At 45.1% G+C, this 21,388-nt stretch overlaps 1 protein-coding gene across 2 annotated transcripts in view; it reads left to right on the top strand.

The window, feature by feature from the left end:
* RADIL (Rap associating with DIL domain) overlaps positions 1-21,388 on the top strand; it is a 427,719-nt gene that overhangs the window by 32,586 nt on the left and 373,745 nt on the right. The gene's annotated exons all lie outside the window — the stretch shown is intronic.

The raw sequence follows: 21,388 nt of genomic DNA, 5'->3' as shown, positions 1-21,388 counted from the left end.
TAGCTGCCAATTGTCAATGATTTTCAACAGATGTGCAATTAGGGCGGATTGAACAGGGGAACACACGTGGGAGTCCCATGCACAACCAGCCAGGCAGTTGTAATCAATAGGGCTATGTTGGTTTCTTGCTAGGAGAAAAAACAGAAGTCACTATTTACATTTCATTTTTATTACATCCAATTCGTTAAAATATACATAGAATGAGCTTTGCTCCTCGGTATTATCTTCTCACCTCATGCTATTTATTGGCTGTTTGGTTCATCATCCCGCCTCCAGCGTTCTGCGGATAATTTTTTTACAAATTCATTACAGTATACATAGTGTGGGATTTGACTCCCCCCAAAGGAATATTTATCTCTTATCTCAGGCTATTGGCTGTTTGATGCTTCATTCCACCCACTATAGAGTTCTGGCATTGCAAGGCCTGAGGGACTATTTTACAACTCTAAAGTATTTTTTGCCACCTATTAAATTATTTATCTCGTAGATGCATTGTGTACAGAAAGCATTCATATTTTGTTTTGTTTTCTTTGCAGGAGTGTTTTTTTCAATTTTGTTTTATTTCGACTAAAAGTGCACGCTAGATTTGTTCGCTTTGCCAGTGCTTGTTAGTAAGGCTTAACAGTGATGCGGCTGTAGCTTTACATACCCTGTTTTTTTTGCCCTAATTCTGTTGTACTGTCCATTTAGGTTGCACCAAAATACTGGGAAAAACGAGTATATGCTAAGACGTGATGTCTTGCTAGCATTTCTGTAGTGTATATCCACTAATGGTCTTCAGGCATTGTACTTGCTTCATAACGTAAAAAAAAAACTTTTAGAGCGTCTGCAGAACTCATAAAATACAATAAAAAATCCTACGATATAAAAGACAATCTGGCGCTCTATAGAGCTGAAGTATCCTGAAATATCCCTGCAGAACATTTTAGAAAATGTGCAGCATGTTTTCAGAAAGCACCTTTTATTTTAATAGTGGCGTTCAAGAATTTTCATAGGTTCTGCAGTAAGTAAAATTACAATGTGACACAAGTATTTAGAAAAAATGACAGCCTTTAACTCACTTGGCAAAAACATTTCAGTTTAATAAATGACTTGCACTGCAAGGAAGGCTGACACTCTCCATTAGCACTCGGACCACGGTAAAAGTCAGCTGTAGTCTAGTACAATTTTCAATGTATTTTTCTGTTGAAACATTCTTGAATACAAAGCAAGTAGGCCTAGTGTTGGGTGTCAGCCTGCTGACTTTGCCAGTGTTTTTTTAAAGGCTGTATTGCAAAGCATCTTTAAAAATGGGCATTCCCAGCCTGCACACACGTTTGCACACACCACACAGACGGCTGATTTTACATAGGCGGCTTCTCATTCATGTTCATGCCTTCCCAAGCATGGCCAATTTTGGATGGTTTAGAAGCCCTTTCAGAAAGTTTGCAGGCACAAGCAGTGCACGTGCGATGCCACTCCCAGTAGCTAGCGAGGAAGGCTTTGTCTGAGGAGCTTGTGGCCCCTTGCGAAATTAAAAAAAATACATTTTTCCTTTATTTTGAAACATACTATGATCTACAAGTCCCTGACTTTGAAGGAGACAACTTTGTGTGCGTATCACAAAATTGTGTTTTGGCAGAATGCTGTCACTTACAGAGAAAAAAAACAGTGGATGAATTGGACTGCCTCATTACCACTAGCTATATGTTGTGGACGGAAGCAGAATGTGAGTAATAGGAAATCTGATATTTTTGTGTCAAGGACTGGATGCTTGGACGGTGTGTTTAGCCCCCTTTTAGATTCCCCAAAGTAAGAGTGCCTCCTCCCAGTAGCCACAGCGCCACCCACATCAGAAGACTAACTGTAAAAGGCGTCAATAGTCTCCTTAAGAGGGTCCCTGTCTAAAGAAAAACTCCACAAAGGGGGAACACTTCTGTGGCACTGTTATGAATCTTGATTCTTGAAAAATAGCAATGCATGAAATTCGTCCTGGGGATCAGAAAGGAGACAGAGGCCAGATCTGGCTCCAAAAGCTGAATCCATTGGGAACGTTTCAGGTACAAGTCGCAAAATCAGGAACAAAAAATGCAAGAAAGCAAAAGGATGAAGAATGCGTCCAGAATAAAGGAACTGCGTGTTTTGCAACACATCCTTCACAGTCACCGTCCTGTACATTGTAGGTTATGAGGCTTGTCCACACACTCATTGTAGGACTCATGTCATTCATGTGGCAAGAGAAGAAGCCCTCCGTAAAGCATTCTGCAACCTTTCTTTTGTCATTCTCCCTTTATACTCCGAACAGCTTTCACAACACCACTCCTGACTACCATAAGTGTGGCTACACCTCAGTGACTCCAGAAGCACGGACACTCAGCCAATGCGCCGTTGTATGATAGAATATCGAGGTCAAAAATATTGTGCAGGCAAAATATCGTGGCAAACTAATCGAGGACCAACATATCGATAAGGTAAGCATAGCTGTACTATACTTACCTCTCCACCTGTGAACCCTCACGATATGCATATCATCAGGGTACACAGGTGGGGATGTAAGTAGTCTCATATTCTGTCTTAGCACAGTAGTAACAGTTTGCCATCTCCAGATGCTCCGGGCTTATCAGAGTGCGGTAAAAAATAATGCAAACCAACAAAGGCACATGAACTGAAGAACCATCTTCCCAGAAAGTTCACAGTGGATCAGCAATTGAAGTGGACCTCAAAACTTCAGTTTCATATTCCAGTTGCCCTTGAATCATAACTGCCAATGAGCCTGCTTCTGTAATACAGTGCAGACTCGAAGACAAAATGTTTACTCACTTGCAAATGAGGGGATGGCCGCTTGAGGTCACGCTAGCACACTTGTAGCACCGGTGCAATTGATATTACAGCAGGGGTCGCACAAGTGTCTTTGGCCCCTTCTGCAAAACCAAAGTGCCTCGGAGGTTGCAAAAAGTGGGTAGACACAGCCATTGCTGTCCTGGGGCACTTTTGATTATATAGTCCTTGGTGTTGTGTCTTTGGGCCTGTTCTCTTCACTAAGTGCTCATGCTTAACCTACAAACAGTTGTGAAGTCAGGCTTACAACATCATTCATCCTTACCCTGCTAGACTGATGTTTGGCACATTTCAGTCCGCAGCTCTTTCTTACTAGTGATGGCCTTGCAGTTCAACCTCACATCAGGTCTAGATCTTGATGATATTCCTGTAAGGAAAGTATATCCTTTTTCTGAGATTTTTACCATTGTTTTCCCATTGGAAAATATGAAAAATATTTTTTATTTGTTGCTATGTATTTTAAAATGCCCTAGTGTTGTGACTTGTTATTAACGCATCGTTGCATTTTTTATTAAAACTAATTTGACCTTTGAAGTTCTTTATCTTTTAACTGTACTGTTGTTTGAAGCATTGTAACCTTACACAAGCCTTGCATGCCTCTGACGAGTAATCTTTGTGTGGGGGCCAAGCTACCAAAAGGTGAAATATTTATTTGCACCTACAGTGTCCCTGTAACCAGTCTGTGCAAAAGTTCATTTAATTAATACATCAGTTGTACGGTCTCCTTCTCCCTCAACCTTTCAGGCTCTCACTAATATGTACCTGCTACTCTTACACCGAGAGAGTGTGCATCTGATTTACTAAGAGCTGCTTGCGCCTTGGATGCACATATTTTGCATGCCTGTTTATGCATTTAAGAGATATTAGGAGCAGGGAGCAAAAATCCAAGTATGCAAATATTGTCTGCAAAAACTTGTCACCTCCCCAAATAAAAAAAAAATACATTCATACATCTGTGTTTCTTAAAGATAGCTTTAATAAGCTGAAAGTTCTGAAAATGAATCTCTTTAGCAAACATAGTCAAATGTATGTTGGAATCATATAAGTGATGGTATTAACTGCAGGAACTGTTTGAATGGTATACTCAATTTGTGGCTATAAATGGGATTGGAATAGAGATATTGCAAAATAATCAGGAATGCCCTCATTTACTAATAATTTGGAATTTGATTATTTAATTTAGGCGGACATTGTTGCCATCGTACTCTGCTGATGTACGAAACATGATGTTCTTTTATTTTATTATTAGTTAAGCACTTTAGGATGTAAGGCATTTTCATATATTTACCAAAAGATATCAAAGTAGGTATGTGATTGGAGTATACAGATGTTGCTGCTAAAAAGTTATCATTCTTATTTTTGAGTTTTGTATCATATTTGCACAGAAACATGTAAGAAAATGAAATCAAGCATAAGTAGGTTGGCCCTGTTGACTTGTATTGTCACGCCCTGTGATGTGATCTTATTCTAGACAGTATATTCTTCCGAGGAAGTCAGGATAATGGTACCGGTAAAACAACAAAGTGACAGGGAACAACCATTACATTTGTCTTATGCATTAGGAGCATTTGTGCAAAACAAGTTCTAAAAAATCGGATCAGGGACACCAAATGGCAAAGACAAGGGAAATTGGTCCAGCGAACTCAAAACTAAACCCTGGGACAGTTAATGACTGCTTATCCCCGGAGTGGGAAAAATACAGAGGAACTGCAAATTAATTGTTTTAGTTTTTAATGAAAAGCTTACTTTCACGAATTCCCATCAACGCATAAAGTACAGTAGCTTTAGAATGTTTCAAAGCTAGTATTCCAGGAATGTGATTAAAGTCATGAAAGCAATATTGAGTTGAATAAAGGAGGTTATTCATCATGCATCATGTGTCAGGGAATGTAAAGCATATAATCGCTTGTCACCAGGAGCAAGGAACCTTTGAGTTACAGAGAAATTCCAGGACACTATTGGCTGAGATTGTAAAGACACTGTTCTCAAACGGAATATAAAATAACATGTTGACAGCCTGCATTGCAAGAAGAGCAGAGGTTTCAAATAGTATGGTAGTTTGATGGGGTTCATCTCACCTCAAACGTTGTTGAAAAAAAATGGTGGGAAATGGCACATTTTCTTTTTTTTTGGTAAACAAATTTTATTGAGTTTTAAGGTAACGACAGTGCATTACAAGACACGCATCAAAAAGACCGTGGTAAAGTGGCCCCAGAGGCAAGAGGAGAAAAAGGTTGCAGCATATATCCTGCAGGACACACACAAGAGAGCACACATCTCACTCCATTTGACCTAACCATTTCCCCCACACTCGGCCATGCTTCTTTCGACAGCCATTGACCTCGTACACAGGCCTCTCCTGTTGAACACACCAGTCCACGCCTGTCTCTAATGTGACAGGGTGGGAGAGACAGGATTTTTCTAATTGGCTATGTTGTGTTTGGCTGCCAGAAGTGCTGTTCCCATAAAGAACCTGTTTGCCCTCAAGGTCCCAGAGCCTGCCCCATCCCCCCTCAACAAAATCATTAAGGGCGACAGATCCCCCTCCGAGCCCAGAACATCGGTCAGATCCAATATTACTGCTGTCTAGCAGGCCTGGATTTTGGGGCAGGACCACACCATAAGAAAGAGGTCTGCAGTGCCAGCGTACAACAAGGACTAGCAGGGGTGGGTAGGGTTCTCTCATAGAATTGCTGGGTTGAGGCTAGGTATTCACAATGGAAATGGTAAGTCTGGAACAGATGCAGCCTTGAGGAGATGACGAAGACCGGGGGTACCTTGGCGCATCTGGCCAGTCCGCGTCATCTATTAGGCCCAGCCATCACTCCCAGCGAGTCCGGAGATGGTCGAGTGATCCAGGAGAGCTGACAACCAGTGTACGGTAGATTTGAGAGATGCCCCCCTTGCTCAGTGCACCTTTAAGGAGCTTGGCCTCTATCGGACTGAATTCATGGAGAGGGGTGTCTTGGGTCACATGCCCCTGGAGAGCATGGTGTAGCTGTAAGTATTTATAAAATTGCATTTTTATGAGTGTGTATGCACCTTGGAGGTCGTGAAAGGATCGCTTGTGGGTCCTGGACCACACATCACTGAGTGGTGTTATGCCAGTAAGATCCCAGCTCCAAAAGCCCTCTAATGCCGGCATCTCTCAAAGCCAGACCCCGTGCTAAAGTGGGGTCTATCCCAGTGAGTATGTCGCAGGGGTGCTCTCCCGTGGGGAAGAGCACCTTGGTCACCGTTGGAACTGCGGCTAGGACAGGGGGGCCATAAAGCAAAGCCAGGATCTGGGGGAATCCCAACATCGACACCTTGAAACAGTAGGCGAGGTCGAACCACCCCCTAGTGAACCAGTCATTGACCACTACCAGCTGGGAGGCAAGGTAGTGTAAGTAGAGTTTGGACCTTAATCAAACAGGGCTCATCTGCAGTGGGTCAGAGCCAGGTGGGACTTAGATCTGTGCCAGAGGAAGGAGGTTGCGGTTCTGCGTAGGCCTCGGAACCAGGCCTGTGGAATGGGAATGGGGAGGTTCTGGAACATATTAAAGAATCTTGCCACGATCATCATCTTGTATACGCCTATGCAGCCCATCACATTTAGATGGAGGGGTTGCCATTTATCAAGATCCTCTTTAGCCTTCCTGTTCAGTGGCTCCAGGTTGAGGGACCAGGTGAGCTCTGGATGGAGCGCCACCCAGATACCAGAAGCTAACACGTCATATGGGAATGGTTTCTTGCCAGGTGAAGTGGTCACGTCCAGTTGCACAAACACTGATTTGGTCAGGTTTACCTGAAGACCAGAAATGTCTCCAGAAAGGTGAAGAATGTGTAGAAAGCTGGGACCGCTGATCCCAGGGTCAGCCAGGTAAAGAAGAACATCATAGTTGTAAAGCATGATGCTATCCTTGTGGCTGTCATTCCATTGCCAGGCACACATCTAGGCACCACACCGGAGGAGACGCACCAGAGGCTCAATAGCCAGCACAAAGAGGACAGGGGACAACCCTGTTGCTTCCCCCTCCCAGTGGGAAAGTTCTCGGAGAGCACCCCATTCATCTGGACACGTGCAGTGGGATTGATGTAAAGGGTCTGTAGTATCCTTCTGAAGCGGAGCCCAAGGCCGGCGTATTCCAGCACACAACCCAAATACACCGATTTGAATGCCTTTTCGATGTCAATTAGGAGCAGGGCCAGGTTCGGCAAAAGTCGGTGGCAGGGGGCTAGAGCCACATGTAGGTGGCAAAGGCAGTGGTGCATGCTATGAGCTGGCCTAAAGCCGCATTGATCTGAATGGATGAGCGTGGAGAGAACTTTTTTAAGGCAAATGGCGAGTAGAGTGGTGAAATTTAACCTTGCCGTTAATTAGGGAGATAGGGTGGTAGTCCGCACAAGAAGTGGAGGGTGGCTACTGCTTTCAGAAAACCACTATGGGGAGAAGGCGCCATGCCGTTCCGCTTCGTCATACAGAGCCAAAAGGTGCCGGCGACCCAGAGGGTACCAGCTGAGTCAACAGTGACTTTATTATGTTGGAAGTATGCCTGCTGGTCCTCACCAAGGGCCCAAGTAAAAGTCTTGTCCTGAAAAAAAACATGCATTGACACCACATGGGGTGCGAGCCATCTTTGGGGGCACCAAGATGAAGGAGGAGAGGAGCATGGTCAGAGATGCAGGAAGGGAGGATCTGTGCTTTGGAGACCACAAAGCAGTCAGGTGCCGGCATAAAGTAAAGGTCAATCCGGGAATAGGGGTGGTGAGCTATTGAGGTATGTGTGAACTGGGTCCGACGAGGGTTCCACACATGCCAGTCATCGCAGAGATCCAGGGTCTTGGTCCAATCAGAGAGTCAGCGAGACCCGGCTCAATGGACCACCGATGGGGGGGGCTGGTGTGTCCATCTCAGGGGCCAGGACTGCATTGAAATCCCCGCTGATGACAGTCAGACCCAATGGAAAGTCAAGGAGGATTTTGGGGAGGTCTTGGAGGAACGGGTCTTTGGACGTCGGGCGCATGGACAGTGACCAGTGAAGTGGGCTGGCCCTCAACTGTAACCACGATGGCTAGTTATCGCCCGTGAGGGTCCCTAATCTACTGATCCACAGCTAAAGGGAAGAAGCAGTGTCATAAGATAGCTACTCCTCAGGACCCTTGGTAAAGCCTGAGTGGAAGACTCTATTGTAGCACCGATGTGCCAGGAAACGGCATTGTGTATCAAGAAGATGAGTCTCCTGAAGCATCAGGACCTCTGGAGAGAAGTAGTGGGCACAACACAGGACCGCAGTACACTTTATGCGATCAAGTAGTCCGTTTTTATTCCAAGACAAAACTTGAAACAACATTACTGGGGGGAGAAAATGTGTGTGGGCGAAGGATGGACGTCAGCATCCCCTCTTACAGTAGGGGGAGTCCATGGTGTGTGTTAGTGGGACATGTCCCATGGCAACGTGTCAGGTCTTAGATAGGTAAAGAGGTGTGGCGTGTGTTTGTGTGTTGGTGAAAAGGTAATCAAGCAGACATACAAACAATGCAAACCTACAACAGAAAGCAAAATAGTACTCAGCCCCATCCCTCCAACAACCCCCACCCCATACTTCCACCCAGAAGCATCTCTTGCACAAAAAACTAGAACAAAAACACAGTACAACTTGAAGAATAGGAGTGGAGTGTTGGACCCTTCCAAGCTACAGGGTCGATCTCAGCCATCAGTGTTGAAGACTAAAAGTTGCAATAATAGAAAGACCAATAAATATGATGTATCTACAGTCCAGCCACCTGAACAGCTCATCGCTCTGCCTCTCATCCATGGCAGAGAGTCAGAGTCAAGGGCTATGTGAGAGGTCAGTGTCTGCCAGCGGGTCAGTAGATGGAGCTGGGTTCTCAGCAGATGGCTTCCCAGATGGCAGTTTGCGGCTCCACTGCCAAAATGGCTGTCGCAGGACGGGTCGGAGACCCAGAGGGATGGCGTTAAGAGGGTGAGGCGGATTTGGATCTGGTCTTGTTGCAGCTGCGCCAGGAGCGGGTACGAAACCTCTTGGACTTGGGGGCTGCACCTGTCTGGGTTGCCCTGCCGGGGAGGGGAGGAGGCGAGTGTGCCCTGCCTTACAAGTGAATGTTCCTCTGTGAGCTGTGTCCAAGCTGATTCGGGACTCTTGAAAAAATGGGATTTGTTCACAAACACCACTCAAAGTCTGGCCTAGAAATAGAAGGTTGTAGGAGAGGCCAAGAGCCTGTAGATTTTGCTTGACCGCAGTCTAAGATTGACGCTGCTGTTGTACCTCACTGGTATAGTTGAGGAAAACCAACACTTTGCCATCCACCCAGCAGAACTCCGGGCGGGATCGGGCCTCACGTTGGATCATGTCCCTATCTTTAAAGTTGAGGGTACGAGCTATGATGGGTCTATGTGGACTACCTGGACGCAGTTTTGGGGTCAGGGCTCTATGGGCCCTCTGTATAGCAAACCAGTGGGAGAGTTGGTCCAAAGGCATCCACGACTTGATCCAGGTCTCCAGGAAGTCAGCAACTTGTGGCGGCTCACTGCCCTCAAGGATCCCGGTGAGGCGAATGAGGTGCGGTAGGATAGATTTTCTGTGTCTCGGCGCAGCGATGGAGTTCCGATGTACGTGCAAGGAGGCTGCACACTTGAGATTTTAAGGTGGTCACTTCATCTTCCACTGTCGAGAGATGAGATTCGGCATCCATGTTCCTGCCAGTGGCATTGCGCAGATCATGGCATAGGAGGGTGACATCCCCTGTCTTGGCCTCCACAAGCCTTTTGGGAGGACCTTCCGCATTGCCCTCTCCCTGGTGCCCTGAGGTTAGGCCCATGGAGGCCTGGGACGCCACCGGACGTTGGTGTCTGTCTTTACCCATGATGACTTGGGCTCTGGAGATTTCCGACACCTGCAGAGGGGACCCAGCCCGCTTACCCCTGGGTTAAGGCAGCACAAGCTGCTGGACCCCAGAGAGAATGCCAGGTCTCTGTGGTTCTGGGGGCCAGAGTCCCCACCAACTGTAAGAGCAAAAGAAGTGCAAGATGATGTTGTTGGTGCCCTCAGGTGCGGTTGGAGCGGGCCTCCGAGAGAGTCAGGATCAACAGAGGAGACCTGCAAGTGGGTGCGAAGCTCAGGCCCCTCTCAGGCAGGCCTCGACATCATGGACGGCGCCGCAGGGAGCTCCGATGTTTTAGATTGTCGAGAGCGTGGGGCCAGGGGCATGTGGCGGTAGGCAGGAGCAGGTGGTACATGGACATTTTGGAGGATTAGACCTCTGACCGTTACACTGGACGAGGCGTGGCTCAAATCTGTGAAAGGAGGGGACTGTGGATGATCATGCAAGGCACAGGCAGCAACAGGGCCACCCAGGTGGGCCCTCTGTTGGGCCAGCAGTCTCAGTGTGTAGGAGTGCCCAATCGCAGCTCTGGTGGAATTGACTCTGAGAGGTAGGTGGCCTTGTCTTAGTCCACGAAATCCGGGGTAGTGCCGGTCCAAGTTTTGCTCACACCAGGGACCATACAGAAGTCTAGGTGGGAGCGTGGGGCACCTCGCAGAAAGGCGTGAAGGGCAAGGTGAGGGGGGGGGAGTCGCACTCCTGGATCCTTCGGTCTAGGTGGTTGCGCAAAGGGCCCCAGCACTCACCTCAGGACAGTTGCGTGGCTGACAGGGCCTTTCGGGCTGGTCGATTATTCACTGGGCAGGTCTCCCTCAGTGATAGGTGGCTGTGTCTGGAGGCCCCCAAAATCAAAGACGGGCGGGCGGCTGTTGCAGCAGAGTTGGGAGCTGTGCCCATGGGCCAAGACCCACAGCCCCTGTCTAGGTGTGTGGATAGCCTGCTTATGCGGGCGCCCCCATGTTTCTAGGGCATAGAGTTGCGGCGGCCCTCCCGTGATCACAGGCTGCAGCAGCCGGGATCGGCGCTGCAGGAGTCATTGCCGAAGGTGAATCAGGGCAGCAGGGAGCTTAAGAGCGAGATCTCGGCCAACGGCCTAAGTGCAGGAAGGGACTGCTCACACATTATTCACTCTGTCTGCTTGGGGAGGAGCCCGCCCCTGAATTTGGTTGCCGCAGAAGAGTCCTGCGGCCACGGAGAGCAGAGCGGGAGCGCAGCCCGGTTCAGGAGCCATCACAGAGTTGGAAGAAAAAGTTGAAGTCTCCGATGGCAAAATCCAGAGCACTCTCAGAGTGTGACCACCATCTTGACGCTCCAAGCCACACCTCCAAATGGCACATTTTAAAGCTAATTTTAATAAAGAACGTTTAAGAAAGCGAGAAGTTTTATAAAACAGTTCTAAAAGTAAGGACTGCAGTTGCCCCCTAATGAATCAGCATGGCAGAAGTCACCTTAAAGTGCTGAAAGCATTCTCCAGCACATCAGGGACTATTTTACGTGTATCTGTTACAATTTACTGTGATTTATTTGGAGGCACCAGAAAAAATACTCACATTCCAGCAACCTCAAACCGAACAAATGTACCCATGCACTCCTAAGGGGGTATGGCAGTCAATTAAATAGAAATATAAAAGTGCAGGTGCTCAATATTTAGAGTACCTTTTTGCTTTTGAGAAGTGCTGGTACTCTCCCATTAAATGTATTGCACCCGCGCTGAGCAGTGCAGGTACTGTTCCTTTCAAATTAAAAAAGTGCAGGTACACAGTGCCAGGCAGTACCTGCCTATTTAAAACACTGGAGTCTGGGAAGTGTTATCGTCACAAACAGCAATCCAGGGATTTAAATTGCAGTGGTGCAGCGTTATTGAAACATTTCCACTATTACAGGGAAGCAAGTGCCATGCTGTCATTGTATTCACTGTTTTACAAGCATGCTCATCAAGGGAACGCCCAGTGGTAAATAAAGGTAAGCAAGCAGCTTTAATCTCGATCCGGGCTCGAATCACTTGCCTGGCTAGAACAGCATAGTTTCGCCAAGAATTTACTAACTCTCCTTGGGAGACCTCAGTCCCAGTCTAGCATGTACACACCATTCCAAAATGGGTGGCAGCTGCTGATAGGGGGGGGGGGGGGTGTAGGATTGGAATGAGGCACGTGCAGACTTCATGGCAAATGAGTACCCCGGAACATTATCCGTCGCACTAACTCATAGCCTCCTTACACCTTAGCAGTTCCTCCCATTCATGGGCTGGGAGCTACGGGGCTCCTCGACCCGAAAGTTTTAAAATTATGGATGAGTGACATCATTGAACATAAACAACGGACGACGGATGTCAGGCTGAATTCATGCACGGTCTGTGTAAGTAGCAGACCGGTGGTTCTCTTAACAAGTAGAGATGTAACGCTGCTTAGTGGATGGGGTAGCGGTTCTTAATCTAAGTTACCAATCAGTTAGAAAAATACATCATTGTTCAACACTAATTCAGAATACAGGTACCTGCTACCATGGAGTATCTGTTTGCTGATGAGCAATTACAGTTCTTTCTGGTCAAAAATATTATACGAATGTTGAGTAGTGCTGACGCACAACAATGAAAAGTACTCATAGTGTTGCATTGTCTTCCGTGTGCTTACCTACTTTCACGTGTAGCACTTCATCCCGGTAACATTTAGCCAGGTGGGTCATCTGCCCCGAGTAATGCTCACACTATGGATATGGATAAGCTCGATTGAGTAAGCGGCCTTTTTGTTAATTTCGTTGGTGCAGATCTTGTAGGTTTTAGGTTTCGCTTGCACAGCGCTTGTGAAATCTGTTGTTAATATATATCTTAAAAGGGGCTTACATCCCGTCCCCTTGCTTTTCATGATACTGCTCACCCACCACTCGCAGTGCTGCACTGACACACCACTGACATACCTCCCTCTCAGCACTTACATACCTCTCACCCTGAACTCCACCTGCTCATCCTGCTCTTGTACTATTGACATGCTGCTCACCCTATACTAGCACTCCTCTTACCTTGTGCAGGGTAACATCTCTCACCCTGTACACTGACACAGTTATCCTGCACTCAACACATATCAGTCACCATGCATTGAGGCACTTTCACCTTGCACTCAAACACTCTGTCCACTCACCCTGCACAGAGAGCACTCACACCATTCTCCCTGCACTCATACATTGATCCCATACCTTATTATCAATCCCATAGGTGAAACCTAATGCATTAACCAATGCTTTTCCCCTTTATCATAGTTTTAAATATCTTTATCAATTCCCTTCCTTCTTCGTTTTCTGCATTTCCCTGTCTTGCTCTGGGTGAGTCTAATACGAAAAATATCTCGGTGTTCTGCACCTGCACCCAGCAGCACAATTTAAGCACTATAGCATGGGTGTCCCATTATTACAATTCGGACCATAGAACTAGAAGGAGTATGTGTGAAACACATTCTGACATCCCCCCGCATTCCTTAAAGTTTCAGTTCGTCCTGGGACACCAAGTTAACTTTTTAACAGTGTGTGCCGGGCTACTGTTTGCCTTGTGACGCAATTCAGCCTTCATGGTGACTGCCATAGATACACTGGGCGGGAAGAATGCCTGCTCTTGTTTGTATGAAGGCCACAAAAGAAAATATGATACTTTAGTTTGTTGTGTTTGATTTTCGATCCGTGATGCCGAGTTAGCTCCTCCGCGAGTTGCCACATTTCTGCCTCTCGGGAGCCGCCATTTTTGATCCGGCCTAAAATGAAAATGTAATCCTTAATTAAATAAATGTGAAATTGACAGTAAATGAAGTACTAGTGCTCCGTGGCACGACCAAAGCAGAAGCTATAACACTGTGGGTATCTCTTTATCAAGTGCAGGGTGTGAGCTAAATAGCATTTCTTCTCTCTTGACTAGTTATTAAAAAGAAACGATAGTCAGTTTCATTCCGGCAAGATCGTGTAAGAGTTCTGTTTCACATACTTGTCAGAAAAATGTAATGTAAGAGAACGTGTTCTGCGTCACACAGCTCCAGCTGCCTCGTGCCCGTTGGAGTAAAACAGACCTGCTGGCCTGACCTGATGATCTTTAATTTAAAAAACAATATGTGACTATTTGGAGGTAAACCCGTCATGCCTGGATTTTTAGGGGTCCTAACAATATTTTGCCCATTCTTTTGTCGTATTTCTATCTCCTTTAATCTCCATCCCCCTTTCTTGTGGGCCTTTACACGGTGAAATCTCTGTGATGGGGAATCCGTTATTTAGGATGTTTCACCCCTCGGCTTTTGCACCAGGAAACTCAAACCACAAGGATAGTGTTTCCCCGATGACAGTTTATAAGAAGGTTGTTTTGTGTAGTACTTCTCCAGCCAAGAGGAATTGCTTTTCTTGGTATAGGCATTCCTGTTGGGCCAAGAATCTGAATGAAAGCTACCGACTAAAGATCCATTCTTAAGTGTTCTTGGAAATTCCTGTTAATAGTTAATAAATAGGGTTATTAATGATCGGAATTTGTAATTTTAGAAACTCTGTATTCCATTTCTTAATAATAGTTTTGTTGCACTATTATTATTAATTATAGCATTGATTAAACACAAGTTTGCCCCCACAGGGTTTCTTGGCACTAGAACCTTTACTTCCCACAGTAAAAGTGAAGAGAAGACTAGTAATATCTAAAGTTATAGTTCATAGGTGCTCACAAACATTTTCCTAGGGGCCACAAAATATGGTTTTGGTGTGCCCAAGGGCCTCATTGATGGCAGGTGGATGGGAGTTGGGCTTTGCAATCTGGGGGTAAGGTGGACGTGGGGGAAGCGAAGCATATACGTAGTGTGGTGAGAGAATCAGGAGTTATTTTGAGGGTTTCAGTACATAATGCCCTCTAAATGAATCCTCTAGTCCAATGGTTCCCAACCTTTTGACCTATGTGGACCCCACTTTATCAGTACTGGAACCCTGGGCCTCCCTCTGAATCATTATTGGAATCCTCCCCCCAATCAGTCATTACTGAAAGCTGGGGACCTATTCTGTTAATATTATTGCATTTTCTAAACAGTCACAGACCCCCTGAGGAGGCGTTGCGGACCCCCAGGGGTTCCAGGACCACAGGTTGGGAACCACTGCTCTAGTCTCCAGAAGTCTCATATATTTGGCAGTACTGTGCTAAGCAGTATCTGAATCACTGTCCCTTTACCAGCCTTCTCTTCCATCACTACCTTGGGAGAGTCAAGTGTACAAAAAGAAGTAACTTAATTATTCAATTGGAGTGAAATAGAATTGCACAATGTAAAACCAAAACACCTATAATTAATCCCAGCTTCCCCACATGCCCACATTGTGTGAGCCTAGCCAAATGTTTTATTTCACTTTGCCTCCCTTTTCTTCATTTCACATGTAAGTGCACCTTGAAATATCTGTGTTCAGGATTTGCACGGTACAAAACCGTCTGTTGTGTTTTTATGTAATAAATTAGAACGTTGTTCATGTATAGTAAGAACCCAGCCCACCCAGAGGGTTCGACAGGACAACAGACATGTTTCTTAGTTCAATATTGGCATTGTTTTTCAGGGTGGGAGGAGGCATGCATGTTTCTACGTTCATTTTTAAAAACTATCACTAAAAAAAATACTTCTCAATGCACTGTTATATTTTTATGTACTGAGGCGAAATGCTTCTGCATTTTAATGAAAAAACTTTTTGCATTTTGGAGAGACTGTCATTTTTACACACGTTTTTTTCAAGATGTCTTAAAAAATAAAGGTGTTCCCAAAGTTAAGTGGTGCAAGATACCTTTTTCTTTGCTTCTTTTCTTTTACTTCAGTTATCTTGTGAACAAACGCTTGCCTGTTTATTTACCATTTTTCTGAAAGTTAGTGCTCTCTTAACCAAACAGCAACCCAGGGCTGCTGTACTCCAGGAGGCCAGATATGAAGGTCTGGAGGGTAGCAAGTGGCCCGTGGGCCATATTTTGAGTATCCCTTGTATAGTTAGAAATGCCTTCTAGTTAGTACTGAGAAGGTCTGGCACTGTTGAGGGAATGAGGGGTTGCAGTGCATGGGAGCAAAAAACAAGAAAAGCACTTGTAAATCCAGTAGATCTGGCTTTAACATCGTAAGTGCTCGAGGGACATTCCCCCCGCCTTACACTACCTCAACTTTTGGCTGAGACACTTTTTCTATAGTTGGGGCTCTAGGTGCTTAAATATTCATATTTTGTTCCACAACTTATTGTGCAAATCAATAACTAGTATAAGTAAGTAGGAAAAAAGAACTAGGTGTTAATATTTTTCATCTGTAATTTTTTGTTTAATGGGCAAGCTACAAAAATAAATTATTAAGTCTGTCAGACTCATCCAGTCACATTAATATATAATATTTGTTGGTTCTCCAAAAACTTGCGTTACCTATATCAGGCCTGGACTGACCTTTTATCCCATGGGGCATTTCCCAGAAGGCCAGAGCCATTGAAGACCAATTTTGAAATCCCAGTGCTCTTGCTTGTGCCTCTGGCACTTCCCCCTGCTCCTTGAGATTAACTGATTCATACATGGGTGGACTGAGCTGTTAGAGAGAGAGTGACCAGAGAGGAAAAAAAGTGAGAAACAAAAAGGATTTTCCTCATGTACAGAAACCTCTATCACCCGGCCAGAACCCATCAAAACCTACAAACCCCAGAAAGTTCTGAAAAATAGACACCCTGGGTAGTTCAAAGTTGTGTGCATTGCACGGATCCCTTTATGCTTTCTTAGCAAGAATGGGCCGCAAACATCAAATCCTGCAAAAATCACATATTTTACTCACATTTCTGTGAGGGAACGTTCTGGATTTTGTGTGGTTCGACAAGTCCTACCACCCAGTGTTCCTACACTTCAGCAAAAAAAAAGGGTACCGATTTGTATTGGTTGGTCTGTTGCCTGTAATAGGAAAACCCCCATATTGCAGCATTGAGACATTAAGATTTTTACTTTGAAATTCACTGATAATGGGAATATGGCTTGCTGCACTAATTGGGCCTGTGTTTAGCCTGTACCTAGAGAAATCTAGTAACCCATAACATTTCTGAAAAGTAGACCCTGAGGGGAGCCTAGGGTCTTGTGACATATGTGTATTTTACTTATTTTTGTTTTACCTAAAAAGATCTACAAATGTCAAATTTTGGCTGAAATCAAACTTTTTTATGTGGGAAAGCTCCAGCATCTGCAGGGATGTACAAAAGTCTTACCAACCAGCATTTAAAAAATCTTATAAAAACGATACCTCAGGTGTGTGAGTGGGCACAGGAACCAGTCAAAATGTGGACCATGTGAAGTTGAAGTGTGTCAATGAGGTCTTCACATGGTTACAGTTTTGGTCTGTTCCTCTGAAGACTTGCGTTAGGTCCGCACACAAATGGGAGCCAATATTTCATTCTGGAAAAGTGCAGGATGGCAGGACTTTGGCCATTTTGCTGAAAGTGCCTGAGTTTTCTGTTGCATGCATATGGGAAAATGCCTTTTTTTGTTACCCATACTTTGACAAGGCATTCTGGGTAAGAAAATCAGCCGATACACATACACTCACTTGCCACACCACCATCAATTCCCTGCCTCTGTTGGTTTTGGAGATTCTGAGAATCGGTAGTGTTGCCTGGTTGCCGACTGACCTAGAGCATGAATATTGGAGCTAGTCCCTAATTCATAAGGGAGGAAATCAGGGGGGTGTAGGTCTGAAATATGGGATGGCAGAGAGTGGCTAAACCCCTTATTCTGCCTCACCCTGGGGCACAAATATTGTATGGTGCCAGGGGTGAGGCCCACTGCCATGTGTAGCATCCCACCCTATTATTTTTCTTACTTTTGCCCCTGTAGTCCGATGGGCTTTGACTCCTTTAGGGTGTGCAGATTGGGGTGTTTCTCCCTACTTACCTATCACAGGTGTTCAGAGACCAGACCAAACTACCAGGGAAAAAAGTGAGAAGATGAATGTGGTCCGTGGCTGCCAATCTACTGCAGCCCCGGGCACCAGATACCAACACTGCCCCCCGGTGGAGACAGAAGGGGTTTTAGCCCTTCTCTGTCAGCCTGTATGTGACAACTACACCCATACGAATCCACATGTCTTCTCCCTTCCCATGGGAATGGCTGCAGTATTCATGCTGAAGACTCCAGGGGGGACAAAAAGATTGTTTAGACTCGAAGGGTGTTTGGTGGGCACAATTTCACTCCCCGCCTCACACCACTTTTATTAAAAAAAAATCAAGACCCGAATTACACATTTGACAAACCAGCCCTCTGTGTGCCGTGGTGCACTGTTTACGACGTGAACCTGTCTCAGACAGTAACTGTGCACCTTTTAGAAAAATGCCTCTATCCTCAAGAAAGGGCCAGTCTCTCACAATTCACATGTGCGCTGCACAAAGCGCATTAATGAACGATAGAGTCGTGGGTCGAAATGGTGTATCCATCTTTCTCTGGAAGCAGATCACCCCTTTTTTGACGAAACGGATACATTGGTGTCTGACAGACACCCTTGCCACACTTCCAAGACGCCTCCTCGAAAGAAGCCCTGACTGTGGACTACTTCTGTGTGGTGCACAGTCAGCCCAAGAAGTCCAGCTTCCTTCAGTTTCATGAGCAGCTAAATCAGCACATTTGGTGCACTGCTTGTCACTGCTAACAAGAAAAGGATAGGGGGGAGCTTTTTCCCCAAAGCGTAAGTTAAATTATTAAAAATGACATCCCTTTCGTGCAAGCACCAGAAGAATGTACTCCCTTTTGCGGGAGGACAATACGTTCACGTCCTCCGCACTGTAATAGCATTATGGTAGAGTGGAGGACGCGTGAATCTCTCATCCTCTTCACTAAAAAGGTTATAATGCCAACCCATTTAAACACAGGTATTTACAAATGATGTTTGTATGTGTTTCATGCATAACTGCTATTGAACATGCTAGAGTCGGACCTACTGGCTTTGCCAGTACTGGAAAAATGTAGCAAAAAAGGGTACTTTCTATACCGAAAACACATCGGAGTTAACGAACTGAATGTGACAGACAGTGTGACGATTGAGTGTACTTTTCAGATGTGAATTGTCGCTCATGCGCCCCAAAGGATAAACTACCTGGATGGCTCAATGATGCACCAGACAGCGAATAGCCTTAGGTGGTAGTACTCATCCAGGTGGAGCCAAAGTCTATATCCATTTACAAAAATGGGAACAATATATCTTGTAGGCAGCTGCGCTGTGAAACCAGACTTAAAAACTTGACCTCCGCTCCTTGCCCTGCGATTTAGCAATGCATGAAGACACGTGGCTGTAAAAGTGTATGATGAGTGTTTCTTAAGCTTAAAACTATTCGACCCGCATTATACACTTTGTTTTCATCTGTAATTTAGTCCACAGATTCACCGTGTGTTTATGTATTGTGCATGCTTTTATTAACATATATTTGTCTGTGTCTGTCCAGTTTGCAACTGACAGCCTGACACTCCTGGTTTTACTCTTGGTTCAGTGGGACCTCTGAGGCTCTGACTAACTCTCTGTCCCAAACTCTCCCCGGTATAGCAAACCCTTCTTTGCTGCCCTGTTAGCAATTTTAGACCGCAATTGATGGCCCTTTGTCCCTTATGGAGCTAAGATGTGACAAGAAAACAACTGGCTCCAAGGGCTTGCTAAATAACCAAACCAGTGCAATAAAATAAATTATATCACACATAAAAATATTCAGGAACGCATATGGATACGCCTAGAAGTTGCTTGTCCGAATGTTGAAAACAATATCTCGAAGGTGATGCTTATACCCATATTAAAGAGCCAGGGGTCACAGATATAGGGGTATTGTGAAGGCGAGGCCTATAGCCTTATTAGAGAGCCGGGTGTCACAGATATGGGGATATCTCGAATGTGAGGTTTATACCCATATTGGAGAGCCAGGGATCACAGATATGTAGAAATTCCTGAAATTTTTCATTCCCAAGTTTTCATTTAATTAAACTTGGCATTCCCGTTCTGGATGAGAAGGCCAAAATAGTCTTTCCATTCTGACTTTATTCCAAACTTCCAGTCCTCTTATTGTCATTGTTGTTAAATCAGTTATCCACAAGGCGCCTTAAAACTAAACATGGTTCACTTGCGCTAGAGAAACCAGTCAAAGTTGCCATCCATTGTAGAGACATCCTCTTCAGCCACTCCTGCATCACTTACAGTCACAAACAATAGACTTTCCAATTTGTCATTTGTTTGATTACGTCTTCTGAGTTTTTGAGGCACACTGTGACATCATTCACCACATTCCTCCTTTTAGTCCATGGATAATATGCGGTAAGACATAAGTATCTCACATACGAGTCCAAACGCTGTTCAAAACACTGACCCAACAGTACAGCTTTTGTCCTACTCAGGGAAGCAAGAATCCCAACATGGACAGAACTAAGAAATGTTCCACTATAGTTTGTCACTTCGGGTTTGATTCTGAAGAGAGATTTTGTTGCTTAAGGAGCAGTCTCATAAAAAAGTATTAGTGGTAGAAAACCGTCTCCTGTTCAGATCTCTCAATATAGCATTGCTCGACTCAAACGTGGACACTCAAATTTGCACCAGTATTGCCTTGGTGTTGAGTCTTGGCGTTGAGTCTACTTTTTATTTTATTTGTAGTAACGTTTACTTTTGTTTCCATGGGTTTGAGTAGCATTAATTAAGACATGCCTTCAGAAATGCCATTTACTCCATTGCCAAAGCTAGTGAGGTGCCTTCAGAAATGCCATTTGCTCCATTTCCTCCAAACTCTTTGAAAGTGTAGGATGTAGTTCCTAACAGCTGGTCCCCGATGTCTGGTGTTTATGTAAATTTGTATTGCATGGCTGAAATAGAAACATGCAGCATGGGCTCCCTCAAGAGTCAGAGACATGCACACCACAGGAAAAACCATAGTCAGGCATCATCAGAGGAGCCTTAAGCCAGATCCTGGTGGTGTGTCTGTTACATATGTAGAGTTCCAACACACTCCATAGTGAAAGTTAAGGTAAATCCTAATTAGTGCCGGTGGCTGGAGGTGGTGGGCAGCAGCACGCATTTTTGGGATCCAAAACTTATTTTTTATCATCAGAATTTAACCGAGACAAAAGAAAAAAGGCAGAAACAAGAAAGGAGGAGGAAGAAAATAGAGAAACCGTGACAAATGGAGAATGTTAGGAAGGAAAAGAACCAGCTAGATTTAGATAAAGAGGCAATAAGTGGAGAGCCGTGGAAGAAAGAGGTCTGAGGCAGAATCAAGACTAGGCAGTCTCGGTATTCAGAAACCTGGCACTTGGCAGCAAAACTTTGGCCCACTGCACGTTTTTATACAGATGTTTCTACAAATTAACAAATTGCACACTATATCGATAACAAAAGCATCACAAGCTCCAACACCAGTTTTGCACATTTTGGCCTCGGCTAAATAAAAATAGATCCCGATCCAGGGCCACAGTTATTTCTGAAATGCCTCATATTCCTGTATTCCTTTGAGTGTAAGATTCAGACCAAAATATTAGCGTGCCTGTGTGACAGACTCGGTGTGCAGACAGGAAGGCTTAATGAAGTTATTGCTAAAATGCCTCCTTGTTTGTGGCTGACCTGGAATTCCCGTGTTCTGGTGATTTTTCATTAAGTTGCGATGCGCACATTGCTGTGTCCCCAGGGATAAGCTCAGAGAATTGATTTAGCTTCCCAGCCTGCCAGAGTTAGCT

This window comes from Pleurodeles waltl, chromosome 10, assembly GCF_031143425.1.
Source record: "Pleurodeles waltl isolate 20211129_DDA chromosome 10, aPleWal1.hap1.20221129, whole genome shotgun sequence".
Taxonomy (NCBI): Eukaryota; Metazoa; Chordata; class Amphibia; order Caudata; family Salamandridae; genus Pleurodeles; species Pleurodeles waltl.
Note: the sequence above shows the minus strand (reverse complement) of the source record. Positions and strands in the feature narration are given on the sequence as shown.